The following is an 11,888-nucleotide window of genomic DNA, read 5'->3' as shown; positions in this document are numbered from 1 at the left end:
TTTTATTATTTACTCATTATTCTAACACCATGTGCTGATTGAGCTAAAATCCATGACTAGTCCATACTACCATGTTTACATTTCTTTATTCACCAATGATCCTCCTCCATGCATGTGTAAATATAACTTGGATGCTTTGTATCATGATATGACTCATGGAGGGCTCACTCTTGGATGCATTGTGCAAATTCAATAAAGGAGGGGGCCACTCCATCCGTCACTCAAACATGCACCTTCCATGGTTTCTCTCACCCTCCTCACCATTACCCTCCCCTCTCACACCCATAGCTCTCTTTTGAAGCTCTACCTACATCCACCATCTCCATATCTCTCTTATTACTCCCATATTACAATTTTCTACCCTTTCAAGAATGCACAGAAAATCAGCAACGTAACCATACTTAATCTCTGTAAAATGGGGATTCTTTTATCAACAACACCCTCATTCCCTTTGTGGTGATTCAACTATGATGGCAGTGTAAGAAGAAGAAGAAGAAGAATGATCACTTTCGACAGTCTACGCACGGGTGAGTCCAAGATTCCTCAAGGATTCACCATCTCAAGGGTACACCCATCTCGTTCATCCCTCTTTTCTCATCCTTCAATTCATTTTACCCGTTGTAAATATACTAATAATATTTTCTAGTGATTGCTAACACTAAATACTAATCTATTAGCACAAACACCCATTAACCCAACTCTAAAAAGCACCTTCCCTCAAGACATGTACATATAATAAAACTCTCTCTCCCCCCCCCCCCCCCCCGCTCTCTCTCTCTCTCTCTCTCTCTCTCTCTCTCTCTCTCTCTCTCCTCTCTCTCTCTCCCCCCCCCCCCCCCCCCCCCCCAAAAAAAAAAAACTTTACTTTCATCTTATCTACCATCAATAATTCACTCTTTTGAGCCCACATCCATGACTCAAGCAAACAAAGAAGGCCCGAAATGTTTTGATAATAAAAAATAATAATAATCATGATTTGTTAGCTTGTAAATAAGGATTTTCAATAATCTTAATGAGGGGTCTCTGAACTATAAATAGGCCCCTCTGAAGGAGGACGAGCGGAAGTGCGACGCGAGAGAGAGTGCGAGAAGAAGAGCACGACGATATGGTGAACTCGCTCTACTGTAATGTGTAGAGCATAGTGAGTTCTTATTAGGTTTTTACAAAAGAATATGTGTACATACCTGGCGGCCCGCCCACTTACTTGGGCGACCACATTGGGCTTTATACCCTAACAACCTCCCACTTAAAGTCCAATGTGGTACTTTAAATGTGAGAAAAGCTACTATACAAGCTAATATACAAGAGATGTAGAGAAGTGATGTACTACCCTACACCCAACTGCTTGCGAAAATGCGCAAAGCTCTTTGAGGGAGTCCTTTTGTAAGTAGATCAGCAAGATTTTCTGTGGTGTGAACTTTGACAAGCTGAAGTTGCTTATCCTCGAGCATTTCCCTGATGAAATGATACTTCACATCCACATGCTTTGTCTTTGAGTGATAAACTGGATTGCGAGCCAATTGTATAGCACTTTGACTGTCACAATATAACACAGGCATCTCTTCTTTGATTCCCAAATCTGTTACTAGTCGATTAAGCCAAATTGATTCTTTGCATGCCTCTGATGCTGCAACATATTCAGCCTCTGTAGTAGACTGAGTAACACAATCTTGTAATCTAGAACGCCATGATACTGCTCCACCAGCCAATGTAAAGACATACCCTGACGTAGACCTTCGGTTGTCTAAGTCACCTGCATAATCTGAGTCTGTAAAACCATTTACACTTAGCTCCTGACTCCCATAGCATATATGCATACTCTTTGTAGCTTTCAGGTATCTCAATATTCCTTTCACTGCCTCCCAATGTTTCTTGCCTGGGTTTGACATGTATCGACTTACTACTCCCACTGCAAATGCAATGTCTGGGCGAGTAGCAATCATTGCATACATCAAACTACCCAGTGCAGACGCATATGGAATCTTATCCATTTCAGCCTGTTCTTCCTCAGACACAGGACAATCTTGTTTGCTTAGTTTCACATATGGTGGCAATGGAACACTCAGTGCCTTTCCCTTCTCCATATTGAAACGTTGCAAAACCTTGTCAATATACTCTGTTTGAGATAACCAAATCAACTTCTTTGATCTGTCTCTCTCAATGCGCATACCAAGTATATGACTTGCCTCACCCATGTCAAACGATTTTGCCATCTTTGACTTCAAAGCTGAAATTTCTTCCAAGTGCTTGCCAGCAATCAACATGTCATCCACATACAAAATAAGGATCAGCCAACTGCCATCCTTAGCCTTCTTTGTATATAGACAGTGATCGAACTCACTACGTTTGTAGCCTTGAGAAAGCATAAACTTGTGGAATTTATGGTACCATGCCCTCGGTGATTGTTTTAATCCATAAAGACTCTTTAACAACTGGCATACCCAATCTTCCTTGCCTTTCTCAACAAACCCTTCTGGCTGCTGCATGTAAATTTCCACATCTAAATCACCATGCAAGAACGCTGTCTTGACATCCATTTGGTGCAACACCAAATCTAATATGGCAACCAATGCAAGAAAGCATCTCAATGTAGTCATCTTGACCACCGGAGAGAAGACTTCCTCAAAGTCAATGCCTTGTTCTTGCTTAAAGCCCTTGGCAACAAGCCTTGCTTTGTACTTTGGCTGACTATCATGAGCGGTGATCTTATACCTGTAAACCCATTTACAAGGCAGAGCCTTTTTGCCCTATGGTAATTTAACTAGCTTCCATGTCTGGTTTTTATGCAGAGCTGTCATCTCTGACTGCATGGCCAATTGCCAATTCCAGGAGTCCTTCATTTGCACTGCTTCCTTGTAACATGAAGGCTCATGGCAATCAGTCAACATGACATAGTTCATAGATGGAACAAACCTATCAGGAGGTCGCGTGACACCTCCAGATCTACGCACAATAGGTGGCTCAGGCTCAGCCACAACCTGTGGTTCCACTCTATCCTGTCCTTGCTCCTCTTGAGCCCTGACATTATGTCTTGCACGTGCAGGTCCATCTTCTTGGAAGACAACTCTTCTAATCTCCTCAACCCTCTCTGGTTTAGAATGATATATGGACTCATTAAAGTGAACATCATTGCTGCGGACAACCTTTCTGGATTCGGGATCCCAAAGTCTGTACCCCATCTCACCAGAATTACCATAGCCTAGAAAGATGCACTTTCTACTCTTTGGGTCAAGTTTGTTCCTAAATTCCGTTGGAACGTGAGTATATGCCTCACAGCCAAAGACTCTGAGATGCTTGTATGAGGGCATTTTGCCTGACCATACCATCTCTGGCACTGAATCCTTCTGCAAAACCTTGTTAGGAGATCTATTTACAAGATGAACAGCTGTTGATACAGCTTCAGCCCAAAACCCATTTGGCAGCTGTGCATTAGACAACATACTTCTGACATTCTCTTGTATGGTCCTATTCATCCTCTCAGCAACACCATTTTGAGGAGGATTGTAAGGAGCATTAAGTTCACGTTTTATACCTTTTGACTCACAAAAGTCCTGAAAGGCCTTTGAAACATACTCTCCACCATTGTCAGTGCGTAAGCATTTAAGATTCTTGCCACTCTGATTCTCCACAAGTGTCACAAACCTTTTGAAAACACTAAACGCTTCATCCTTGTGCTTGAGAAAGTAAACCCATACTTTCCTCGAGTAATCATCTATAAATGTCATAAAGTAAGAAGCTCCCCCTAGAGATAGGTTAGGCATAGGTCCACACAAATCACTATGAACAAGTGCCAACTGTGTATCTCTTCTACTGCTTCTATGCTTATGTGGCTGCTGTGTTTGCTTACCATACAGACAATGTTCACAGAATTCAAAATCATTAAATGAAAAGCCAGGCAAATAACCAGAACGAGACAAGATTTCCATTCCCTTCTTGGACATATGTCCTAACCGGCTATGCCACAAAGAAACGTTCGGCTGCTCGGTTACATTGATTACATTTTTAGAGACATTTGATACATAAATCATGTAAAGTCCTCCAGACTTTACTCCATGTGCTACTGTCATAGAACCCTTGGATATCTTCCACATGTTCTGTCCAAAAGTGGTGACGTAGCCAGCATCATCAAGTAAACCTGTGTTGATCAAGCTCTTTGTAATTGCGGGAACATGTCTCACATTCTTCAGCATGAAAGAAGAGCCATTCTCAAACTTCAATTGAACATCTCCAACACCTAAGATCTCACATGTCTGCCCATTGCCTAGCCGAACATGATCTTTAGTGGTCACATAAGAAGTAAACCACTCCTTGTTTGGAGACACATGAAGTGATGCCCCTGAGTCTATAATCCAGTCACTCAGTGCATTTCCATCAGATGCTGTAAGAAGAGCTGAGTCCATTGTATTCTTCAAGAAGTAGATGTCTCCAGACACTAGACTGTCATTCTCTGCAACAGTGTTTGTCACATTTATTTCTTGAATCTTCACTGAGGACTTGTTCTTCTCACCATGGTCTTCAGCTTTCTCTTTGCCTTTTTCTGCTTTCCATTCTCTGTAGTCTCTTTTCATGTGACCCTTCTTGCCACAATGGTAGCATTCTATGTCACTCTTGCCTTTAGCACTGCGGGACTTGCTACGAGACTGATTCCTCTTTCCACCTTTGTACTTTTCTTTGGTCCTTCCCTTGACAACTAAGGCTGTTCCTTTGCCTTTGTCCATTGTCTTTCTATTGGTTTCTTCAGTAAGCAGACTTCCTTCTACACCTGCTATGTTCAAACCATCTGGAGGTGCAGAATTACTCAAAGCTGTGCAAAACGTGTCCCAACTTTCCGGCAATGTGATCAACAGGAACATAGCTCTAGCTGGTTCATCAAACTTGACACCTTGAGCTGACAACTGACTATAGATTGTGTTGAATTCATTCAAATGATTGGACATTAGTGTCCCTTCTTTCATCTTCAAGTCAACAAGCTTCTTAAGCCAATATACCTGTGAAGCTGCACTCTGCTTCTCATAAAGATCACTCAGCTTTAACCATGCTTGATAAGCCGAAATCTCGTCTGCTACATTGAAGTAAACGCTTTCTGCCAAAGTCAGCATAATGGTAGAAAGTGCCAATTCATCCATTTCGCTCCATTCATCTTCGTCCATATCTTCTGGTTTTATCCCCTTGAGCTCTATAGGTTTTATCTGCTTCTTTTGTACCAACACGTGCCAAATCTGCTTCTTCCACAATGGGAAATTGGTTCCATCCAGCTTCTTGATATTGTAAAGAGCAGTGTCCTGTGATCCAGCCATAGCTACGCTTCACAGTAGTTTACTTTCCTGGGAAAAATTCGGCAGAGTTTCCCCTGTAAACTGACCTCTGAACCAATATCAACCTGTCAAATGAACCAAGAAAGCTTCAGATTCTGCAGAAATTTTGGCAGAGTCTCCTTTGTAAAATGGCTCTGGTGTACTAAAAACAGACCAAAAAACAGCTCAAAGAACACTGTCTCTCTGACACTGTAAGCTGCGGGTAAACCTGTCCTGCACCTGTACTGTCTCTGACTGTCCTGTCACTGTCCTGTAAGCATAGACTGCGACAATGCCTCAACGGCAGTAAAGCAAAGATGCAATCCCAACTGTCTAACTCACAGTCAATACATCCTAGCTGCCTATCTAAGGGTGCTCGAGGGATCGCTCCAAGACCTGTATCACCGAAAGGATCTCAACATTCGAGAATCCCCCAGCTCAATAAAACCTCACTCGACCCTCAAAAAAGGCTGTAGTAAATCTGACAGTACATAGACTTCCCACAAAGTCATACATCCACAAATTTCCCACTGTATGCTGTAACCGCTGCGGCGGTTGTTTGCTGCGTGACTCACAGCCAGCAAACCCTCAACAGACATACATCATCTCTGACAATACATCCCATGTGGAAGTACCTACAATGTCAGGATGAAATCTGGAATATCAAGCAACAAACACAAGCTACCTGATGAACTAGTGGATGTCACCTACAGTCTGTGTGTAGATGCGCCCGTGTCGTATGTGACACGCCTCCAAGAACTGTGAGCCGTCCTTCGATGTGTAGACAGCCACAAATCAACACTCTGGGAGTGTCGATATCCTCAGCACCTGCAGTCGTAGGCCGAAAACCCCAAATTTGCAGAGTCGGATCTGCACCCGTCGAGACCACGTAGTCGAAAATGGCTTGCGCAGACCTTTGTCGAAGCCGAACGGTGGCCGAGATGACCTCAGAATGAAATTCTGAGAACATCAAGGCCTTCGGGCTCTCCCACAGGATTTGGGGCCGTGTCTTCGCCTGTCGAATTTCACTCCAATCTGAGCTGGTGACTCTGGCCTCCTGCAGTGCTGCCCCGAGCCTCGATCTGAGCTCCGATACCAGTTGAAGGAGTACGAGTGGAAGTGCGACGCGAGAGAGAGTGCGAGAAGAAGAGCACGACGATATGGTGAACTCGCTCTACTGTAATGTGTAGAGCATAGTGAGTTCTTATTAGGTTTTTACAAAAGAATATGTGTACATACCTGGCGGCCCGCCCACTTACCTTGGCGACCACATTGGGCTTTATACCCTAACACCCTCTCCTTCTTGTAAAAATATCTCCAACATCTCACAAGCACCCCAACACTCTATAGGCGTGAGGAGAGATTTAGGTGTAGTCATCGCCTTGTGAGCTTCACAATTGGTGTGAGAGAAGCTTTGATGCTACACAATGCAAAGTGAGAGAGTGTGAATGTTCTATCTCAAACCACTATTGTACATGCTCTTTCTCTATCAACAATTGAGGTTTGGTGATTCAAAGGTATGTCTTGGTTCTAGAACCATCGTCCTTTCACTTGTGCCATGTGATTTGGTGAATGCAAGGTGACTAGTATCTTTTAATCCATCATTTGAGTTTGTTTGAGAAAGTGATTAATGTGTTTTCATTGCCAAGTTACCTATTCATTGTAAGAGGGTTTTTGGTGAGAGGTTTCCCACACCCTAAGATAGTGTGTGTGTGCTAGCAATGTTTACCATTCACTAATTGTTGGTTTAGTTTATGCAATCTCCATGATAGTGTTATAGGGTATAAGCATGTTAACTTGTCATGCTTTTTGGTGTCCCGGACAATGCTAGTAAGAGGTGCTTGTTAGCATCTATTCAAAACCAAAGAGCAAGTGAAGTTTGAAATTTTAATAACCATAAGATATATTATTTGTTCCCTCCCATGTGGGGTGTGGACTCTGTTTTAGATTACGACGACGATGTGGGGTGTGGCCTCTGTTCTCTCTCTCTCTCTCTCTCTCTCTCTCTCTGCGGCGTAGACTCCCTCTCTGTCTCACTCTCAGACCAGTTTACAGTTTGCCCTGTTCCTACTCCCTCCTTCCCTCCCTCCCTCTCCTCTCTCTCTCTCTCTCTCTCTCTCTCTCTCTCTCTCTCTCTCTCTCTCTCTCTCTCTCTCTCTCTCTCTCTCTCTCTCTCTCTCTCACATTGCTTCTTGCCTCAAAGTTGAGTTGTCAAAGCTTAGCAGATTTGTAGATATGGAAAACCAGCAGACAAAATTATTGCCACTAGAAATGGAGGCAGAAGGGAGCCATTACAGGAAATGAATCACAACTACCAGCATCCAGCTCTTTCTATTATCAGGAAATATGAGACAGAAAGAAAGCGTAAACAGCGGGAGCACCGACAGATGACAACTAAACGAGGACATCATGCCGTCGATGATGAGGAGAAAAGGAAAATCTCCTTCGAGATTGTGAAAGCTTTCAAGAGCAGGACTGAAGGTCTCAACAAAGAAGAAAAGTGCAAAATCTGGAATCTTGTTGCTCAACATCCGCTTGTTCGGGCAATCCGTGATCAGTCTTTATAGGAGGAGGCTGTTGTGCAAAGTGCAATTGTCTCCAATGTCCGCAACACACAAGCTATTGTCAAGCAGCCAGCTTATAACGACGAGCTGTTTTTGAAGAATGTAGCATTGCAGATGATGATAAATTCAAAGGAAAACATGCCTATTGCAAAATTCTCCAGGGTCCTAAAAGTCGACTGTCGCAGCTTGTTCAAAGAAAAATCACGGCAGGTGAAGTCTGGTGTGAATGCTCAATTGTTTTCATTGGCTGAATGTCACAAGCAACACCGTCATAGCCCTATCACAGATGAAATTAAGGAATTGGTCTACACATTTTGGACAGAGGAGACTCGTGTTTAACCCAACAAGAAGGATGTTTGTCGAAAGAGAGTGGGAAGGAAAAGCTACATAAAACACCCTGTGCACCTCCTGGATGAGTCTCAAGTGATCAATGACATACTTGCGCCATAACATATGCATTCTAGCATGCTAGTAATCTACCTAGCATACAGAGCATGCTAGTTATCACAATATGTTATGCTATGTATGCCATGCTAGTTAGCATAGTCTCACTCCTAGTATGCTGGGTATGCTATTTAGCATGATAAGTATGCTGTCTAGCACAATATGTAAGCTACTATAACACCCTTTATGGTAGTTAGCATACCTATTATGCTAACTAGCATGCTCTGTATGTTCTTTGACACAATGAGTATGCTAGCTACCTTTCGTAGTATGCTAACTAGCATAATGGGTAAGCTGGTTTATGGTATATGCTAGTTAGCATTCCTGTATGGTGGGTATGGTGTTCAACATAAATCTTCTGCTAGTTAGCATGCCTAGTGATCTTGAGGACTACGCTGGTTAGCACAATATATATGCTACTTTTAACACCTTTTATGCTAGTGTGCTGGCTATGCTATTCAACATAACAAGTGTGCTAGCTAACAAAATATGTATGCTAGTTAGCATACCTTCTATTCTTCTTAGCACACTTTGTGTGGTTAACCATGACTCATATGTTAAACTACACACTGATTTTGCTTGTTATCACAGCTAGTATGCTAGTTAGCCTACTCAGCTGTTCTAACTAGCAATATAGCATGCTAGTAAGCATACTCAGCTAGCTAACTAGCATGCTGAGTATGCTAGTTAGCACAGCTAAGAATGCTAAGTAGCATAACGGGTAAGCTGGTTTATGCTAGTATGCTAGTTAGCATATTCAGCTATGCTAACTAGCATACTCAGCATGCTAGTTAGCATAACGGGTAAGCTGATTTATGCTAGTTAGCATTCGTAGTGTACTGGATATGTTGTTCAACATAATAAGTGTGCTGGTTAGCACAATATGTATGCTAGTTTGCATACCTTCTATTCTTCTTAGCACACATTCATGTGGTTAACAATGACTCATATGCTAAATTACACACTGATTATGCTTGTAAGCACAGCTAGTATACTAGTTAGCATATTCAGCTATGCTAACTAGCATACTCAGCATGCTACCTAACATGCTGATGAGTATGCCTCGTATGCTAAACTACACACTGATTGTGCTTGTTAGTATAGCTAGTATGCTAGTTAGCATACTCAGCATGCTAACTAGCATGCTGATGAGTATGCTAGCTAGTATGCTAATGAGTATGCTAACTCAGCACGAAATATGGATATTGCAGGTTGAGCTCTTTCAAAGATTCAAACAAAAACATCCAGATTGCAAGATTGGCATGAGGATGTTTGAGATGTTAAAGCCATTCTTTTGCAGGAGGCTGAAGGATAGGTACACATGCTGTTGCGAATACCATGTGCAGATGACCTTTTTGAAAGACGCACTGAACCACATGCGCTCTCGTGCTTTTGGGCTGCATGATACATGTTGCAACTGTGTATGCAATATCTGTGCTACAGGCAAGAACATTAGCAACGGCTGCTTGGCTTCACATCACACATTCAAAGGTGTCACACAGATGTGGGAGTCCGTTCTCTGTCCAAATCCATCAGATGAAGTTTTCCATAGAAGGCAATGCCTGATGGGAGACTGTAAGATATGTGGAGTAAAGAAGTTAGAATTATGTTGCTTAGAAACAGCAAAGCCAGGTAAGAGTATTAATGTGAAAGTATTTGCGTATGTAGAAGCAAAAGACAGACATGGAAACAGTAAGAAAAGAAAAGATCTTTTGCATAAAGAAATGCAGTGATGGGAGTTTCTTCGACTGTTGCAGACCAAGTTGAAGCTCTTCATCACTCATAACTATGTGGCACGATGGCAAGGACAACAATTTAAGGATTGTATACTTCGCTTTCCGGATGATGTCATTGTCTCAGTTGTTGACTTTGATGAAAATTACGCCTTCAAGGAGCAAAATGAGATTCAGTCAATGCATTGGCACTCTAGTCAAGTAACTATTTTTGTACACATAACGTACTACCGCAAGGCAAGGGAGGCAATCAAAACAATCCACTTCTTCATATCAAATGATAGGGTCCATGACACACTGTTTGTGCAACATTGCTTCATGCTACACCGTGACTGGTTACAACAAGAGGGTGTCACTTGTAAACAACATTGGGTGTGGTCAGATGGTGCGGCCTCGCAATTCGAGGGATCCAGGCCTTTCTATTTTGTTGCAAGATATGGTGGAATCACAGGGATTGGGATGAGCTGGTTCTTCTTTGGATCAGGGCATGGCAAGGGCGAGCATGATGGTGCAGGATCAGTTGTGAAAAGAACCTTGACCCATGAACAACTAAAACCTAATGGAGCTATATTGCAGTGTGCAGCAGATGTGGTTGCTTATTGCCAGGCCAACCTATCGCATGGAGCACCTGCATCATATCCTTCAAAAGAAAGGGAATGTGCTCGTGTGTTCTGGGAGGTTAAAGAGGGAAGTTAAGTGGAATTGTGCCACTGTGGCAAAAACTCGCTCTTTGCATGCTATTCGTGGTCACAACCCGCAGGATCCAATTGCCCTTGCAACAAGAAAGTTGGCATGCTTCTGCGATGCATGCATGAATAGAAGGTGGAATCGCTGCATCAATAAAGCTCACGTGGAGGCTTGGGATTATCAGATTCTGCAACCATTACTTGAGCAAACAGATGAAGTTTCGACAGAGGAAGTCGTTGGCTATGATGACTTCACATACGAAGGTCATCATGATGTGTTGAGTAGCGCTCTATGTTCTGGAGACACATTTTCTGTAAATCCACATGCTTTAACCAACGCCGAAGATGTGGATTTCTATCTGGTCAAGTGTGTTGCAGAAAAGGAGAAGGTGGAGAAGGGGTACATTGATGAATGGAGCAATGTAATTGACAGAGGCTCATATGTTGTGCAAGGACTGTATTACAAGAAATTGGATGCATACACCTTCAAGCTAGACCACAAGCAGCCTATCGTCCACCTACTTTCACATCTGGTGCGATGTATCAAAATACCCATGGAGCACGTCCCAAGGAGAAGGTAGGTGTACACAATCACTCCAGAAAGCTATGAAGCAATCTGTAATAGCATGCCCTTCAGCTTTTAAGTTGTATCCACTAGATTTTGTATATACCACTTTGCTGTAAGGGTATGCAGTTTTATTATAAAGTTGGTCAGCATGCTAACTATCAAACTGTTTACATTAATTGCCAGCATGCTAACTATCAAACTGTTTACATTAATTGCCAACATCACATTATTTACATAGGGTTCAATTCTACAATGACAGTCACTGCCCCAAAAACCCTTAAGGCCTCCTCGGAGGGCGCTTGTAGTGACCGGGCTGTCCTCACTGTTTGTCTTCTTCCTGCTGCCTCTTTTCTTTTCTCTCTGATTCCTCCTCTGCTTCTAGGTTGGCACTATGCTGCTCACTTTCTCTTCTTTCCCTCTCCAGCTTTTCTTTCTCTCTTTCTGCTTCTAGGTCAGCTTCCCGCTGTTTGCGACGAATTTCTTCCCGTCTTTTAGCCTCTATATCCCTCTTTTGAATGTCAAGCAAACGTTTGACGACTGCATCAGAAAACTCATCTGAGCCTGTCTCAAACACATTATCAGCAACATATGCTTTCCGA

The 11,888-nt window shown here is 42.7% G+C and overlaps 1 pseudogene; it reads left to right on the top strand.

The window, feature by feature from the left end:
* The first annotated feature begins 10,769 nt into the window (after positions 1-10,769).
* On the top strand, positions 10,770-11,302 carry LOC147443506 (uncharacterized; annotated as a pseudogene).
* Positions 11,303-11,888: the final 586 nt, after the last annotated feature.

Source organism: Adiantum capillus-veneris, chromosome 13 (assembly GCF_014529385.1).
Source record: "Adiantum capillus-veneris isolate H3 chromosome 13, ASM1452938v2, whole genome shotgun sequence".
Lineage (NCBI taxonomy): Eukaryota > Viridiplantae > Streptophyta > Polypodiopsida > Polypodiales > Pteridaceae > Adiantum > Adiantum capillus-veneris.
Note: the sequence above shows the minus strand (reverse complement) of the source record. Positions and strands in the feature narration are given on the sequence as shown.